Below are 20,143 nucleotides of genomic sequence, written 5' to 3'. Positions count from 1 at the left end.
GTCTTTAGTCGTCCGTTCTTGGCCCTGGTTAGTTGGCCTTTCACATTGGCCAACACGGCATCGCACTAGTTGAAGATGGTGCCTCGAAAGCAATCAACTGCCATACGCATCTGGGATCCGGTGGCAATATGTAATGTGGTAGCTCCGCAAAGTCTGGTGACAGTGAATGCAATCACCATGAGCTTAGGACGGGATATCGTCTTTATGTCTATCCCTTTGTCTCTAGTCTGGCTGTTGCAGTACTCTAGCTGGAGGCTATCGACAGACTGGCCACCTAGCCTAGTCCCGTGCAGAGTCAAGTCTTCACCTCTCTTAGGCAAACCAGTCAAAAAATATATGTCCGCCGGCTTGATTTCGAGCTGGTGGCTGCCAATGAAGAAGCACTGGTCCTGTATGCTCCATCTATCAACCAGCCACTGTAAGAAATCCACCTGAGCCCTCATGCCAGGAATGGCCCAGAATTTGTACAATCCGCATGCCCTCAAAGCATCAAGTGAAGGCTGATGATTCCATGCGGCAGCATCCACGTCCTCATGCTCTCGTTCACGCCAATCTAGCATGATGTACTCTCTGCATCAAGAATAAAGATTAATTAAATTGCTAGAAAATATTTTGATTGGTCCATTTTTTAGAATTTTTGGGTTCAAAACCCTTGCGGTGGGATACGCACCCTCCGGGTTAGACACAGTGCATGGGACTGCACTTTGTCTACACAGAAGGTGCGGACCCCGAGCTTTTTCCCAATGGAGAAAAAGTCGGGGTCCGCAGGCCCGCAATGGTAAACCTGCGGGCCCCTGCGCACGGGTTTTGCGCCTAGAAACCCTCCCAAAAATGAAAATAAAAGACTAAAACAAAAAATTAAACTGTTAAAAATGAAGAGTAGGATGATGTGGATTACCTGGAGAAGACGGCGCTCGATTCCGACGGTTGGATTTTTCGAAATCTTCACGGGAAGTTTTCTGAGCAAAAGCACTATTTTCTCACCCAAACTCAAACGGTAAAAATGAATTGACAAAGGCCCTTTTTATAGGTTTTTTGAGTAAATAAATCGCAAATTTGTTTATGTTTCACTTTGAAAAAGTATTTTGCGACGTTTTTATCCATTTCAAACAGGTATGAGTAATGTTTGTGTTTTTGTGCAGAATAAAGGATTATTCAGGTGGAATCTATCATTTTCAATAGAAAAACATGTAGAGTCATCTTTAAGCTCTTTTCTGACTCCTAAAACATGAAAAGATTGCCAAGTGTTTCTTTTAAAGTCGTTAAAACGGAATTAAAAGACGGTCCACTTACAGCTCTTTTCTGACCGTAAAAACATGAAAAGATTGCCGGATTTTTGTCGTTTCAAATTCGATATTGGTTATAAAATGACATATCATTGATCGCTTTTTTACTTTTTCGGGTCAAAGGCACTAATAACGAAAGGTACTCCTTGGTCGTAAAAGATCAAGCGGTTCTCTCAAGTATTATTTTGTACTTTTTCGGGCTTGGGAGACACAAATTTACTAAAAAGGTCAACCCTGGAGTCTTCTTAAGTTTTTTCAGACTCTCTAAAATTGACAAACGCCGAGTTTCTCCTATACTGGACTCGTTAAAATTTCACAGTAAAGGACCTATTCAATTACAAATAGGAACGAACCACTCCTTCTGAGGGTTTGAATTTAAACTAAGTTGGACTCATCCGAAGGATGAGCTTATAATCAACCAAATTTTATCCTCCTCAAGCTTGTCAAAAATAAAGAGGTACTTGCCAGAAATGGTAGGGGAAAAGAGAGAAAAATGAGCCTGTTTGTCATACTTTGTAACCACTCTTGAACACGACACTTTTATTCACCTGGGTTGGGAAATCCTTTGCCTAACAGTTGATCAAACCACATTGAAAGTCTTCAGCCGGTTTTTGGGTATTAACTTTGGGTCAATTGTCACCAAGCCCTCTATCGTGTCATTATGTGTTCAAGAGGTCACTACCAATAAGCCATTGATTTGCAAAATATCCGTCATCCATCTTGACCATCCCTGATTCAGTCCTTGCAACTAAATTTCTTCAACTTGATCTATGATTTCGTGTTGTGGGCTTGCCTACGATGGATCGCTTTCTATCGACATCAGCTCATTATCTAGAAAGATGATCTAGGAATCATCAGTACCTTTAGATCTACATGCATCAATGGCAGGTTTCTCGCCTTTAATGACAGTTTACATCATTGACTTTCGATCAAAGGATTCCGTGACATGCTCGACATCAACACATTTATTCGCATCTCATGGACTGTACTGGGTACCTTGACAGCCATTGACATTACTGGTGGTTTCTCTCACACTTGTTAACAGTTTACATCATTGACTGGTAATCAAGTGGTTTCTACCATGTTCGACATCAACACATTTATTCGCATGGATAGAATCGTACTGTTTCAGGAAGTAGAAATGAAGACCCTGGATCTAGTTTCCACAATCCAGGCTGCGAGGAATTTTGTATTCATTATATAATGGACTATCCATAAACAGATGGCTGCGTCCATACTGTGTCCACATGAGTCTATACTTGTGATGTTTTACAAGATCATTCCTGTATCAGAATAGTAGTTAGTTTCTAGTCAGTTTTTATCTGAGTATGGGAATGCCTGCCTCAGTGATGATATGATCTCATATATATATCTTGCATTGAATGTTTTTACAGGTTCTAACCAGGTTCTCCACAAGATAATCCTCGAAATGATAAAGTACCTCACTCTTCCTAAATGATAAGAAATCCTCATATACTACAGACTTCGCACTTTAGGGGGCAATTTGTTACACAAAAATATCGTCACCATGATTATTTGTAGTCAGTATGGGTTTATCATCACTTGTACTGTCCTCCTAAGCAAGTCTCAGACCTCAGCTCTTCAAATCAAGCTTTGGAAATGAGAGAAAGACATTAAAAATCAATGTAACTCTGGTTCTGCACTTTCTCTCATGGTAACCTGCAGTCCCGCACCTTCTGTGTATAAAAACTGCGAACCTTCCCGCTCTGTCCCTAACGGTGTAGGTGCGGACCCCTGTGAAAGTCAAAAGGCGCAAGTTTTATCTTAAAAAACTCACTTTGGGTTAATTCTAGAGGTTTCTAGAAGGAATTTTGACGTGGATTGTTCGCTCTGAGGTGGTTCATGCATCCCAAAAGAGAAGGAGCTAATCCCTTGATGAGAGGAGCTATCCCTTTGAAGGAGGACCTAGTAACCTCCCTCCATTGCACTATAAATATAGGCATTGGGATGGTTGCTAGGGAGGTCAGAAGCTGAACATTTTTTAGGGTAAATGCTGGTGAAATCAAGACTTCCTAGTTGAGCTTAAGAGGAGAGATCACACATCTTTTTGGCTTCATTGGGGAGTGAGTGAAACTTGTCAAAGAAGAGGAGACTTCTTGCTGGACCCTAGGAGGAGCTTGTACAGCATCAAGGCAAAGATTGTAAAGTTCTTCTTCTTTTGAATTAATACAATCAAACTCATTTTTCTCAACAAGTATCTTATGTTATTTGTTTCATGGACTCCTTGACTTTCATGTTAAATATGTTTTATGCAATTGCCTTTTCAGGTGCTATTTAATTTGTTTGCCTTGTTTGTGTTTGTAGATTCGCGAAAAGGAGCTCATTTGGATCGAAGGAGCGAGGGCATCCACAAGCTAGCGTTGGACCTAAGGTAGGCCCTAAAAACACTTGTTTGCTATTGTTTATTAAAGCATATTTAGTGAAAGATAGTGTCTGGTTGGTTTGCTTGTCATTAGGTCTTCTTTAGATTCTAGGAAGGTCTATCTTGTCCGCAAGATCGACTTATTTTGTGTGACATATCCTAGTTAATAAAAAAAATTGTCCCATCCAATTTGGATTTTATTTTCTTGGTCATTAAACCCTCACCAATTTTATCATTTCACAAGGAAACTTCTCCTAATGTTTTGAGCAAATCCATCCATCTCCCAACTTTTGTTTTGAGTTCTAAGTGATCCTAAACATTTTCTCACTCCATTCCACCCATATACCACATTTCCTATGCCTCCCATCACCTCCAACACCTCACATTTTTCTCTCGGATGTATCCTGTAAGTTTCTTGTAATTCCTACAGGATCATCCTGTAGGTTTCTAGTACATCCTGTAGGTTTTCGTGAAATGGCCTGTTTTGAGGCCAAACTGATGGAAAGCCTCTAGAAAGTCACCAAAATCCTCCCAAGGGTCTCCCACACCATCCAAACATCTCCTAACCCTCCCATCCAACCTCCAATATCCTTAATTCCCCTGCCAAATCACCAAAGGAAATTAGTTTGCATACTTGATTTTACATGAAAAGAAAAAAGACAAAAGCAAATTTATATCAGTCCCTTTACTTGCACATCAGTGATGTTTTATGCTTCTTACTTCAATTCTTAGATAGTAGCATTTGGTTCATGATAATTTAGCATTATTGCAATGCATAGTTTCTTGGAAGTTAAATAGGAAATGGTGTGATTTAGCATTGAATTTCCATCTCTTTCCTTGTACTTTCTTTCTTGCAATAGGTTAAGGTTCCATTTCAAACATTTCATTTTCTGAAATTAGTTTAGGATTTGACTTCAATACATCCACTCCATTACATCATGATAGCAAAGGAAGGACACATTGTATGCCACACATATAGTGCTGACACCTCTTAAGTTTGCACGAACCCCGGGTTGATAATTAAAGACGGTAGCCTTGGGAGTTGCAACATTCTTGTTTCAATACTGAGGCTCATCACATGGCACGAATGGAGTACCCTTTTGAGTAGATCTTATTATTTGTGTTTTTCTCATGCTTCGGGGATGGAACATGTTTAAGGGGGCTAGAATGTAGTATACCTAGGGGGAATAATATGGGGTACTAAGGAAGGTACCCAAGGGAATAATATGATGTAATGATTAAGGATGATAACTAAATGGGCCATAGTTTATAAATAAAGTGGTTAAACCCACATTATGCAAGGGACTACAAGTAGTGATGAAATAATGTGATAAGCCCAGGATATTGGATGCATGGTATTTAGAGACTCATGGTATTGTATGTACGAAGCCTATATAGAGGCTAGAGACTTTGTATTGAGGATGTCAAGTATTATTGTATTGACAAGTGTATGGCTTGTGGAGTGATCTACTTATGTAGTATACCTGGGGGGATATTTTGGGGTACAGAGGGAGGTGCCCAAGGGAATAATGTAATGTAATAATATAAGGATGATAAATAAATGGGTCATAATTAATAAATAAAATGGTTAACCCACATTATGAAAGGGACCACAAGCAGTTAGGGAATAATGTGATCAACCCATTGTATTAGATCTATGGTATTGAGAGACCCTTGGTGACAATTGTATGGCTTGTGGAGTGATCTCCTTTCTTAAGGAAGGAGATCGCTCCACAAGCCATACACATGTCAATACACTAACACTTGACATCCTCAATGGGGAATATTTAGCCTCTATATAGGCTTCATACATACAATACCATGGTTCTCTAAATACCATACGTCCAATACCATGGGCTTATCACATTATTTCCTAACTACTTGTGGTCCCTTGTATAATGTGGGTTTAACCACTTTGTTTATAAACTATGGCCCATTTATTTATCATCCTTAATCACTACATCATGTTATTCCCTTGGGTACCTTCCCCTGTACCCCATAGTATCTCCCCTAGGTATACTACATCAACTACTCAAAGGTAGATGATTACCTACCAAACATCATGCTTTAATTATTTTGTACAAAGTCATTCTTACAAATTTCCACTAATCCACATAATTTATTCTTCAAAAACCATGTGGATCCATAGAAAATTACACTCTAAAGATCAACAATGCAAGAAATCATCAAGATTTAATAACAAAGTGTTAGTGTGGGTGTAGTTGACTCACCCTAATTCTATAGACACTTGAGGGGAGTATATAAGATCTCAAAGGAATCCTTATTTACCCCTTATGAGATCCAAGGTTCCACTACCCAAACCTCCCTTTAGTGCCTCTAGGTTGACTACACTTATCACCATTACTAAAGAGTTTCTTGCCTCCCAATTTATTTCTTCTTGAGTTTTTTTTTTAAGCAATGCAACTTGTGCATTTCATTCTTGGATTTAGTTACATCGTTTGTTATTTTATTTTTCTTTCATAATAATAACTACTATTTTTCTATGTAGGGAACAACAACCTGTTTAGGGTTGGATTTTGGGACATGCTCTCTCTCAAAGCTATCAAACATATATTATCAATGTACCATCCATTTCCTTTGTTTGGGCATGAAGTGTAGTTTGTATAATCATAGTTTTCTCCTTCTTTAGCTCTACTTTATCCTTCTTCTTTTTCCAAACTTTTATGGATTATTTGGCAAGGGTATCTTATCTTCTTCCCTATATTTCTAGAATATTCTATAATACCACTTCCATAAAAACATGTTATCTGCCCATAATTGTTGCACTTATAAAATACAACATTATAATCAAATAAGGGGAAAAATGAATTGTAGCCTTCTATTTGAAAACCCATAAGTACTAATTTTGTTCCATACATGATTATTCCTTCATGTGCTCTACAATCAAACACTCTGTGACCAAAGTGTTTGCAAGAAAAAAATGATAACCAAAGAAGGAATTTTCATACTGAGTTGTATGATGCCACCTTTATGGAAAATATCTTATGAATTTTTTCTTGTTGTCCTTGTGAGAGAGGTAATATTTCTATGGGACTTCATTCTCTTTCTTCTTGTTTCCTTCACATGTGATGGATCTTTTGAGAACATCAATGCAACTTTTAGGTTTTCCTTAATTTAATTTCTTTGGTGGCTTCATAACATGAGAATTTTAATATTCTTTAAAAGTTTGTTGATTCATATCATAGCCAAGATTAGTATTACTAAATGGTTACCTTTAACAGTTGATGACATCATCTATTATTCTAGCACTCTTTTAAAACTTCAAGCTTCTATTCAACTAAGTAATTTTTTTCCCTAGTTCCTTTCTAAAGGAAAATGTGTCAACTTCCATCTTCTCATACTTTTCTTCATTTTTCCTTCAATTGGATTGTCATCACTACTTATATTGTTTTCTCCTCTTCTAGTTGAATCTTTAATATGATAACAATATTATCTATTCCTTTAAGGCTTTGTGATGTGTTTTTTTCATCACAATCCTCCTTTTCATATTTATTGAGTTTCTCCTTTTGTTTCAATTTTTTTCCTAAGCTTATTAAATTCACTTAAGGAACAAATGAGTTCCTCATCATGATCCACCTCCCCATCTATTTAAACAATTTGCTTTTCTTCACTATCATTATTTCTTTCCCTTTGGCTTCATTGTTGAAGACATCAATCTTTGTTTTCATTTCCATGAAGAAGGTTTACTCCCTATCACCATTGAAGTTTCTACCACTTTTATCCTTAAACAAATGACTAACCCCTTTTGAGTAGAGGCTCATATTTTTCTTATAATATATCTTCTTTTTTCATGATTTTCTTGTTTTTGATTCTTTTTGTTGTTTATGGTATTATTCATCATCACCATTTTTATCCTCTACATATGGACACATGGTAGAAAGATACCCTACTTTCCTATAACAACCTTGGCTAAAAATCGATGTTATAAAGTTAATAAAGGTAAAATAAGACCTTGGTCATGGGAAATGTATTCCAAGCTAAATATGGGATTAATTTATGGCTATGTAAATTGACAAATGAAATGGCTAAGGCTTTGGACAAGAAAATTGGCATTTATTTATGAAAATAATGAAAAATAGGAGAAAAGGAAGGTGAAAGGTCACAAATTGCATGTGAGGAGGAAAATGATGGAAAACAATGGAAAATGAAGAAAATAGAGGCCTCATTAATAAAAAGGCTTATGAGGATCAAATCATAGACATTTTTTAGTTCAGTTTTGGAGCTCTCTCTCTATTATCTCTCTCTCATACTCTTGGACATGTAGAATTTTCTTGGAGACTATTAGAGGAGTGTGGCATACTTTGGATTTGGAGCAATAAGAAAAAGGAAAAGCAGGAAATCGCAAGAGGACATCAGGATCAATAGCTACAACGAGTTTTGTTTGCAGGTACCAAGTTGCATGTAAGAATTCATTGCTAGTTTTTGCATGCATGACATATACATGTGGTTATTTAGTTATGTTTTGTCATTGACATGGAGGATTTCCTAGATTGATAGTAGTTTTTCCTAGCCTTTCCATTTCTCAGATAGCCATGGTGTTGTGGGTTTTTTTGTCCCTTGGTTGGTTCTCATATTTCTTTGGCTTTGGGTTGAGTTATTAGTTCCTGGAGCCTTAGTTGGAAAACACTCTAGAATCCTTGTAATAGCTTGGGTTGAGTTACTAGTCCTAGAGCCTTGGTTGGAAAAATGCTCTGGGGCCCTTTGTGGGTTTCGTTCTTAGGCCTGGACCCTTGCTTTGAAAAGCGCTCTTAAGACTGATAACAACTATGGGTTGAATTACTAGTCCTAAAAGCCTTGGTTGGAACAAATGTTCTCGGGCCCTGGATAACTTAGGTAGAGACCGATTTGGTGATGGTTAGTGATGTCTGACTGTGAGGTAGAATCACTGTTTGAGGGTTGAGGTGGGACTTGCCATTGGAAGCCTTGGTTTGGTTTTGTATGGTTAATTTCGTAAGATTCCACATTCATGATTGCAATATGGCACAGGGATGACTGGCTGAAGTGAGTTTTGGCTCAACCCAATCTATGGTTGGGTGGTGTGTGGAAGTTGTGAACCTCGTTGGTATTTCCATATGATAATAAGATTTATGTTCCTTGTTGTACTGATAATCATGTTCATGTTATAGTTGATTTTCCATGGTTTCTACTCTAATTATTTGTTGGTTATATCTTTGTTTATGTGTGGTACCCTATTTATGGCTCTCTCTCCTAATTTGATAAGTAAATTGAATGGATAATGAATGCATAGGCTAATGAATTATTGTTGAAGCTAATTAGTGAGGGTTTGGAACCCTCTTGGTAACCCTTAGATGAAAAGCATCAACTTATGGTCAGATAAAACTATTAACTCATGATTGTGTGATGAGAGGGTTTGTCATTCTAAATTGCAGGTTGCAAGGTCATAATTTAGATAGGTCACAAAATCATAGTTTAGATTCATTGCAAGGTTGTGAGGTCACAAGGTCACAAGGTTGCAAGCTTGTGAGGTTGTGAATTGCGAGGTCGCAAGGTTGAGATGGAAGTTTCTTGGATACTTTGGATCAGAGAGGTGATGGACACAAGTTTTATTCTAGTCATGCTTCTGATTGGTATCACGGTCATCATCATTACCAACCTTATAGGAGGAGTGATATGGGATATTTTAAAGGTGATTTTAAGAAATAAAATCCACCTACATTCGATGGGGAAATGAGGAAATACCAGGATGCATAAGCATGGTTTCTTGTGATGAATAAGTTCTTTAGGTTACATGATTACTCGAAGAACATGAAGGCCAAAATATCCACATTTAGTCTTAAAGGTAAAGCAGAGATTTGGTGGGAAGATGTAAAGAACATCAGAGATAATTATGAAGATGATTTGACTTGGAGTGAGTTTGAGAGACTATTCACGAAGAAGTATCTATTGGAGAGATACTATGATGATAGGGAAAAAGAATTCTATGAGCTGAAGATGTGATCTATGACCGATTAGGTGTACACTACTAGATTTCTAGAGTTATTGAGATATGTGCCTTACCTCAACAAGGCAAAGGTGAAGATTCAAATATTCATCAGTGGATTATTGGTTGCATCCAAGGAAAATATCAAGTTTGATGAGCCTAGATCATTGGAGGAGGCCATCTGGAAGCTAAATAATTGCTATGAGAAATCAAAGCATAGGTATGCAACTAAGTAGGACTAGAAAGGTAATGATAAGAATAAAGGGAAATGGATTACGAAGCTAACAAGGCCTCATGATACAAGTAGCAAAGAGAATGTGGCACCGCATAAGAATTTCAATGCATCTGATCGAGGGTAGGGATTTCAATTTGAGGAGAAGAACAAGGGTAATGATAGGAAGCCTTTAGAGTGTTGTACTTATGGAAAGGATCATTGTAGGAGGGATTTTCCATAGCATTGGGGTTGTAGACTGCAAAGCTATAGTGCTCAATTGGCACAGACAATGGGGGATGTTGGACAGAGTCTTCCTTGGATTTATGTAGTGCTAGAAAATAGGCAGGCATATCACCAGGTATATATTATCAACATGGATGGTAAGCTTTGTGATAAAGTTGTTTATATTTTGATTGACCCTAGATCTAATTATAGTTATGTTAGTCTTGACCTAGTGGATAAATTTGGTTTGAATAAATAAGTGCACACAAAATCATGGTTAGTGTAGTTCGCTACAGGTACAAAGAAGAGAGTTCATCGCTAGGTAAGAGGTTGTGCATTTGAGTACAATAGTAGGCATACGTCAGAAAATTTGAATGGACTTCCATTGGGATCATATAGTATTTTTTTGGGTATGGTCTAGTTGTATCTTTATAGAACTAAAGTGGATTGTTATGACAAAGACATTGAGTGCTTGGATGATAATGGAGAACAAAGAGTCTTATAGGGTAAGGCGAAGGTAACATAAGTTAAAATAGTGACAATTGTGCAGGCAAAGTGCAGCCACAAAAAGGGGTGTGTGTTATTCACAATGCATATTTCCAGTGACAAAGGTAAGGAAGATGAGGATGAAGATGTCTTGAAAACGTACCCAGTTCTACAACAGTTTCTGGATGTGTTTTTGGCAGAGATTTCAGAGTTGCCTCCTCATAGGGATGTAGAATTTTCTATTGAGTTAGTACCAAGGGAAACACCAATATCAAAGGCACCTCACAAGATGAGCAAACCAACGTTGGTGGATTTGAAGTTGCAGTTGAAGGAGATGATTGGCAAGGGATACATTAGGCCAAGTGTATCACCTTAGGGTGCACCAGTGTTGTTTGTAAAGAATAAGGGTGGTACTCTCAGGTTATGCATTGACTACAAGTATTCAAACAAAGTGACCATCAAGAACAGGTATCCTTTTTCGAGGATTAATGACTTGTTTGATCAGTTGAGGGGAGTAGTAGTGTCCTCGAAGATTGATCTGAGATCTGGATATCACCAGGTACACATAAAAAAAGAAGATGTCTACAAGATTGCTTTCCAGACTAGGTATGAACATTATGAGTTTGTTGTAGTTCCATTTGTTTGACTAATGCTCTAGCTACTTTTATGTGCTTGATGAATAGTGTGTTGCGTTCTTATCTGGAAAAGTTTTTTATTGTGTTCATTGATGATATATTGATATATTCTAAAAATGAGGATGAGCATGTTGAGTAGTTAGCAGTAGTGTTGAGACTACTAAAATAGCATCAGTTGTATGCTAAGATTAGCAAATGTAGTTTCTTTCAAACATATGTATACTATTTGGGGCATGTGGTTTCCAAGGAAGGAATAACATTGGATTCAGAGAAGATAATTTCTATCATGGAATCGGAAGCTCCTACAAATGTGGACGACGTAAGATCCTTCATGGGGTTAGCAAGTTATTATAGGAGGTTCATACGGATATTCTCTCGCATTGCTTATCCAATTACATCATTGCAAAGGAAAGGTAAGAAGTTTGAATGGACAGAAGAATGTGTAACACGCTTTGAGTAGTTAAAGTAGTTACTAACGAAAGCTGCATCATTAAATATTGTAGACCTGGAAAAAGAATTTGTGGTTTGTAAAGATGCTTGCAAGAGACGACTTGGTGGAGTCTTTTTGTAGAAGGGATAGATAGTATGCTATGAATCAAGGAAATTAAATGAGCACGAGAAAAATTATCTAACACGTGATATTGAGTTGGTAGTGATCATCCAGGCCTTGAATATATGGAGGCACTATGAGGCACTATCTTCTTGGCAAGCAGTTCATCTTGAAGAGTGATCACAGTGGTTTAAGGCATCTATTTGACAAATCAAATCTGAATTCTAGGCAAGCTTGATGGTTGGCCATGATCAGTAAGTTCGACTTTGAGATCAAGTATAATAAAGGTAAAAAGAATAGGTTTGCAGATGCTCTTAGCAGGAAGATATAGGTAAATCACATAGCGACTATGAGTTCTTATGGGACATATTTGTAAGATCGGATCTTGCAAGTAGGTCAATAGGATGATAGGTAGATGGAGCTTATGCACAGGTTATAGTAGAGTATAGGTAAAGGTGCATGTATAGGTATCAATATACATGATATAGACAATGGTCTTACATTAGATGGCTTGTTCAGAATTTAGGGGTAGGATATATGTGCTACAGTGAGCTCAAGAATCTTATCCTAAGTTAATTTCATGCTAAGCCGTATTTAGGTCACCTAGGATATGAGAAGACATTGACAACAGTGAAGAATTTTTATTATTCGTTGAATTAAAGAAGGACAAGACAAAGTTTGTGTCCATATGCTTGGATTGTTAGCATGTAAAGGAAGAGTGTAAGCATCTAGGTGGACTACTAAACTGGATTCCGATTCTAGAGTGGAAGTGGGAGGTCATTTCCATGGAATTTATCACAGGTTTCGCGAGGACATCTAGACAATATGATTCCATCATAGTTGTGGTGGACAGGTTGAAAAAGGTAGCACACTTCATTTCAGTGAAGTCTATATGTTAATCTAATGATCTAGCATATGTATTAATCAGATATATGTAGAGGTTGTATGGTGTACCGAAGAATATTGTGTCAGACAGGGATGCCAAGCTCACTTCTAGGTTTTGGAAAGAGTTATTTGGAACTTTTGGTAGAGCGTTGGCCTTCAACACAACTTATCATCTGCAAATGGGTGGAAAGACAAAGAGGGTCAGCAGGATATTGGAGGACATGTTGAGGATGTATGTGACACATCAACAATGATAGTGGGAAGAATATCTCCCACTGTTTGAGTTTTCTTACAACAATAGGGATCCTGAGTCTTTGAGGATGAGTTTGTTTGAGGCACTTTATGGGCAGAGTTGTAATACTCCCATTAGTTGCAGTGATCCAGTTAACAGGGTATTGATAGGACCAGATATGTTGGCAGATATGGAATAGGAAATGCAACTAATGAAGAAGAATCTAAAGGTAGCATAGGACAGATATCAAAGTTATGGAGATTGGAACAGGTTGTTTAACGAGTTTCAAGTTGGGGAGCAAGTGTACTTTTGCATCAAGATTAATAAGATATCCTTGAGGATTTGATCATGTGCCAAGCTGGCACCTTGGTTTTTTGAACCTTTCACGATTCATGAAAGGATTAGACTAGTAGCCTATCAACTTTCACTACCTTCGACAATGAAATTCCATGATGTTTTCCATGTGTCATAGCTTAATAAGTATGTTAAAGATGTTGATCATGTGATTGGTTAGTATATATTGCAGGTGGATCCAAAAGGATAATTCATGTTGGAACCTCGGTCCATTTTCCATAGAAATATGCTCATTCTCTGGAACTAAGAAATGGAGCAGTTTAAAGTGCAATGGAAGCACTTTGGACCCAATGAAGTTACATGGGAGACGATGGATTGGATGTAGGTTATGTATCCTTCTTTATTCGTTGGTTGAGTGAATTTTTCTGATATATGTTTTGGTATATGTAGATATGTAAATGGATGTAAATACTGCCATGAGTTGTGTTATAAAATTCCAATAAGTGGTATGGGTGTCATGTCATTTTGGTTGTTATGTCTTTATGGATGTCATGTTGGTTTTCTTTTTAGCAGATTGTTTATTATAAATACTACAACAAGCTAAGTTATAAAGCTCCATGGTTAGTATGTTTTTCTTATCCATGGTCATGCTAGTTGTAGGTGTTGTTGAACACCAAGGATGGTGTTCCCCCAAGGGGGAGGGTTCTGTAACAACCCTAGTTAAAAAATCCATGTAATAAATTCAATAAAGCTAAAATAAGACCTTGGTCATGGGACACATATTCAAGGCTGAATGTTGGGAAAAAACATAACGATGGGGATGAATTGTGATTAATTTATGGCTATGGAAACTGGAAAAGGTAACAGATAAGGCTTTGTACAAGAAAATTGGCATTTATTTATGAATATAATAAAAAATGGGAGAAAAGGAAGGTGAAATTTCATAGATTGCATGTGAGGAGGAAACTGAGAAAAAATAATTGAAAATAAAGAAAATAGAGGCCTCATTAATAAAAAGGTTTATGAGGATCAATTCACAGAATTGTTTGAGTTAAATTTTGGAGCTCCCTTTCTATTCTCTCTCTATCATACTCTTGGACAATTAAAATTTTCTTGGAGCACTATTGGAGGACTGTGTCATACTTGCGATTTAGAGTAAGAAGGTAAAGGAAAAACAAGAAAGCTCAATAGGACATCGGGATCAACAACTACAATGAGTTTTTATTGTAGGTACTAAGTTGCATGTATGATTTCCTTGCCATTTTTGGCATGCATGTGTTTATTTGGCTATGTTGTGTCATTGACATGGAGGATTGCCTACATTGACAATGGTTTTGCCTAGACTTTCCATTTCCTGGATAGAAATCATGTTGTGGGTTTTAAATTTTTTCTTATGGCTGGTTCTCATATTCCTTAGGTTGTGGGTGGAGTTATTAGTTCCTAAAGCCTTGGCTGGAAAAACATTTTGGAATCCATATAATAGCTAAGGTTGAGTTACAGTCCTGGAACCTTGGTTGGAAAAATGCTCTAGAGGCCTAGATGGGTTGAGTTATTAATCCTAGAGCCTGGTAGTAGGTATGGATTTGTAGAATTTTCTTGTAGATTCATAAGATCAAGCAAATTACTAAAGCACAAGACACGAATATACTTCTACTCAACTAGCGGAAGCCAATAGATTGATGAAAACAATATGAACAAGACTAAGACAAATCAAAGGCACATAATACAACGATTTTTCCTAGGGAAATCCATAACTCAAAACCCCACCTATCCATATTGAATTAAATCATAAATATGAGTGAAGATACAAAGCTTGTTCTCAAAAGAACAAATCCACACAAGTATGCTAAACTCTTTACCTCACAAGCTTGCTATTAGCCAACACTTAGCCAATTTCCACTGCCTGCTGGTGGGCTCCAGTATTGCAGCAATGATGTTGTAACTCCTGGGAATCCCTTATTTACTTTTATCAACCCAGTAGTTCGTAACAAACTTGGAAGCAACAATGCTATATGCAAAAGTACTAGCTCTTATTGCAGGCTGTCACTTGATCAGTTGGCACAAGTTCGCTAGGAGCTTAAGCCAACTTCTATGAGTTCTTAGAAGAAGCTTTTAACTATGATGGATGAAATCTAACTCAAAAGAGGCTAATTTAGTTGCATAAAGAAGCTGAAAACTGAAAGGAAATGCAAACCCTAGTTTTACCAACTAACCCTACTTGTGCAAGAAAAGAGATGAAAGCTTCTTAAATGGATGAAATTGACTCTTAGAAAGGTAAAATGCATGTGAATAAGCTACTTCTGAAGTAAAATCTAGAAAAAGCATCTTTTTGTATTTTTGAATAAGTTGGCAGAATTATTATGCATGTGCTTTAACTGTTTTTTACTGTGCAAAGGTTGATTGGTGAAAAGAAATGGAGTGGGCACTTGCAGGAGGTTGGGAAGGTGAAAAGAGAGCCTAAGGGGTCCCTGGAACCCTTCCAGAGAGTTTCACAATGATTAGATCTCGAAAAACTGCTCTCATGAGCTTCTACAGGAAGTCTGCAGGGGTTCTACAGGATATTCTACTGGAAGATCCGAAAGAGGATTTTGGAGGGTTGATGGTGGAAAAACGGTGGGAAAGTGGAAATGGAGGTTAGATAAGGATGTTAAGGGGTCTAGTACCTAGTGAATGAGGCTAAGGAGTGATTAAGGTGATTGGATTTGTTCAAGGATGGAGGGAGCAATTATGCACAAGAATGTAGATATTAGGGCAAAGTGGGAAAATGTGCAAATGAAGGGAAGGAATCTTGGATTAGGGGTTGGAGCAGGTTGTATGATGGAGGAAGGGTAGGTAGGGATGTATCATAGGTGCTCTGCACACTATTTTCCAAAACTTATCGAACAAAGATTGAAAAAAATAGAGATCTATCTATTTTGACCTAATCTGACCTAAAAACCAGAAATATGATGAACAAAAGTTTATAGACAGGAAATCATGCAAGATAACTATAGAAACTAAGAAAGGACATATTTAAACATGCAAGTATGACTGGTATCAACTTCTCTAACTAAAAATCTAACACTAGCAATTGCATGAAGAGGCAAAAACAATGTTTTTGCGGCAGCAAGTATGGCTTGGTCTCAGCTCATGGTCCCAAGGAGGGAGAGATGAGATCAAGGATTGATTGATGGCCTTTTTTTAGATCTTTTCCTTTGACAAACTATCAAATCAACCTAAAGCATGAAAAGCTACTTTAACCATCAAAAGCAACCTAAGTAGCAAAGCAAGATCTTAACCTAAATAACAAAATTTATTCTACGAATGCAGCAAAGACACATAAAAGTACACAAAGGAGGTACTAGCACTTGGGTTGGGTCCAACCCCAAGAGCTACAACCTCCTAAGAAAGATTAGAGATGGTGCAAAGCTGGATTCATCTTTATTGATCAAAAAATAATAGCTACATCCCAAAAACTGTCTACAAGAAAAGCTCGAAAATGTGCTGATACAGAGTTGCACTAAAGTGCGAAAATAGACTACCAAAATGACTAACCTACTGACTAAAATCTAACTACAATCTGAATAACTGAACTGAGGCCCTAAGACTTCTTATTTATACAAATTGAGGACCCCAACAGTCCTCCTAAACTTTAGGAACTTGGCTGCCAAAACTTGCAGTTAACAGCAGTCCTACTTGACTTTCTTGGCTGCCCCTTGTGCTCCAAGTTTTTGATGGAGAATTTGAGGTAAGGGCTCATAAATGAAGGGGACACCTTCCTACAAATCCTCTCCCTTGTTCTTCCATGAATTTGGCTGCGAAGTGCTCATTAAACCTTTGATTTTGTCTCAAAATTGACTAAAAATATGCATAAAGCACACATCAGACTTTTTGGCATAATGACTAACCAAATTCACTTTATTAACATAAATATAATAAAAAGCATGCAATAAACTAATGATAATGGCGGATTAAGTCGAATTAGGAGGCTAAATGAGGCCATATAATTACCCATTTCTGGGGCTCATCATCACCCCCCTACTAAAGGTGTTGCTCATCCTCTGAGCAACTAATCTATCTCTTCATTCTTGATGGCCCTGGTGGCCTCCCTCTCATCCCAAGCTTCTGAAGTGGTCTGCTCATGTGTGCCATAAAATTCTACCTTCTTGTCCATGTCCTTTCGCTGCTCCTCCCATTCTCCTTGTTTGAATTCTTGTGCTTTTCCTAGCCTTAAAATACATGGAGGTTTGCCTTTTTCTTTTTCCTTTTTTCATTTTGTAGGTGTGCTAAATGCAGCAAGCACAGCTGCTACTTCCCTTGCCAACATTATAGGGGATTTCTCTTTCTACTTCTCTTTTCCTTCACTTCCTGTAGAAATCTCTATGCCCCCTGTTTCTGCTTGTGTCCCTGATATTTCAGGGTGTGTCTCTTCTTCCTTCTTTTCTCTTCTTTTGTCTTCTCTGTCTCTGTTAACTTTGCTTCCTCACACTCTGTTTTGGTTTTCTTCTCATATTGTTTAGTTTCTACCTTCTCTACTTTAGTCTTTTTCTTTTTTGTTCTAGTTCTTCCTTCTCATCTTCTGTTTTGGTTTCCTCCTCTGTTTCAAGTTCTTCTTTCTCAATTTTGGTCTTTTCCTCTTTTTCTATTTACTCCTCATCTTCCGTGCCATATTTCTAAAAATCTCCCTGTCATGATGTGTAGTGACTAATGGAAATGTTCAGGTGAGGATGGAGGAAACAAACTTTCAAAACTGGAAATAGAGAAATGGCCGAGGTTTGTCTTTCTGGAATCAAGAATTTCTCATGTTCTTCTTTTTCAAAACATCAATTTGCAATTTTTTTCTTCAAACTGTTTCCAACTTGAATTTGCTTCTCGGTTTTTAAGAAAAATCAATACTTTTGACAGAACAGAGAATATTTATAACATAGTGTTTTCTCTTCAAACAGTGGATAGTCTTGCAAATTTGGTTTTTTACAGGTTGGCTTCTATGGTTGCATCCCTTTTTTCAAAAGAATGTGAGAAGGAAAAAGGTAGATTTTGGATGTAAAGCAGAAAAACAGAGAGACTGTGTAGAACTCAGAGAAGGAAAAAAACACAGGCAGACTTTTAAGCTTCACTTTCCTTTCTTTCAACCCAATACGGTGTTTTTAATCCTCCACCTAATATAAATATATCATATGCAGAGCACTTTCCCGAGCCTATCTCTTTTCAAGCTCGAATTTTGACAAAAATCTCAAATTTTCTGGCTACAGAACTACTCTCTGCCCTTCCTGTAGAAATCTTCTTGTAGACAGTGTTCTTGTAGAATGAAACTGTGCTTCCTGTAGAGCCTGATAGGTAGGAGATTTAAAAAAAAAAAAAGGCAGAAACTTGGCGAAGGATGACTAGTTAGCTGCTCTGGAAGTGGTAGATGCGTACTCCAGTCGAGAACATCGTGAAGTCATAGTGAACAAAGAGTGGCAAATGCGTTAATTGAGTTGTCTTTTAACTACTGGTGTGATTCATGGTGAGGAGATGAGGTGGCCGGATGTACGTTGGCCCCATGTAGACTGCAGTGCTATTATGAAACTGCATGCTACTTGCCCGTAATCACTTCCATCAATTACATTGGAGTTTAAACAGCCACCACTACCTATTTTCGGTTTTCTTCCCGAGATCGCTGAGCACACATGCTGCTTGCACCCACTAAGCGCTGTTTGAACTAGATGAGGTGTTGTCTGAACTAGATGAGGGTGGCCAGTTAGCTAGCCAACAATCTTGTTTAATCACAACCATCTTGTTGTCCATGCAGTTCTTAAATTACATTCTTGCAACAGAGGAACGGGTTTAGTCACGTACCTGGAAGTCGAATGCATTTGCTGTGAGGTGCTGTGGCCTTTCCTTCTGCTGCATGCCTTTGTTTCTGTCGATGCATGCTGGTCTGGTTGCTGATACATGGCTTTTTCTTGTGCAAGCATCCTCTGGCTGGATCTAAGCTGCAAGAGTCTATTTCAACATTTAGATTTGCACACTCATGCTTCTGATGCGGGATTTTTGCAACAACGACTTGCATTGTCCATAGCTCCCAAACGATAGACCGGATTGACCAGATACTTTCTGAGCATGTTTCTATCATCGTTATGCACCTCCCATACCAAAATTGTGGTCAAGGGATGCACAGATTTCGAAAAAAACTGGAAATGGCTGAAGGTGACAGAGGTTAATTTCTCAAAAACCATGCACTGGAATTGGCTGAAATTACTTGGGTAGGTTACTATCACCCACATGCATCTCCACATGAAACAGGTTTTTAAATGGACGGATGGATATGGAGAAAATGCAAAAATGGCTGAAGGTGATGGAGGCTGATTTCTTGGAAACTGTGCACTGGAATTGGCTGAAATTGCTTGGGCATGTTGCTATCATCCCTATACAACTCCCCGTGTAACATTTTTTTAAATGGATGCATGGTTTTCAAGTTAGGGACAAAACAAATTTCTGCTCTATGTATTTTTGTATTAAAGCATTCTGCAATTTTTTGGACGGTAAGAAAAATGAGCTTGGGATGTAATGCAGACTTCGGTCTCAGCTGATGAGGAATCTAGATGAAGGGTAGTAGGTATGGTGAGTGAAAAACTACTGCTTGATTGGTCATTAAGGAGTTTTTGCTGGTAGTATGAAGAAAACAGGATTTCTGTGTGTGACTGTGTAGGAACATTAAAAAAATGAGTGCAATGGAGGTGTACGAAGATGGGAAAATGTGACATATGGAAATGGGTGGAAACAGGGATGTTTACAGGCCTCATGGACAGATTCCCAACCTTTTGGTCCTCTTTGGAGATCAATTTTGGCTTGTTTGCAGGCTCTATAGGATCTTCCTGTAGAAGACACAGAACTTCTTGTAGAAGGTGAAATCTCAGTCCAATTGAGACCAAATCTTGGGAAAGGGTAGTGGTCATGGAGGAATGGATTGTGAGGGATGCTTGTAGCCTAGTTCTGACCTTTGTCTTTGTTTTGTGTGATCCTCCTAACCTGC

This window comes from Pinus tabuliformis, chromosome X (assembly GCF_031772625.1).
Source record: "Pinus tabuliformis cultivar Carrire ecotype Pingquan chromosome X, CPIR1, whole genome shotgun sequence".
NCBI lineage: Eukaryota > Viridiplantae > Streptophyta > Pinopsida > Pinales > Pinaceae > Pinus > Pinus tabuliformis.
This window is presented reverse-complemented; position numbering follows the sequence as displayed.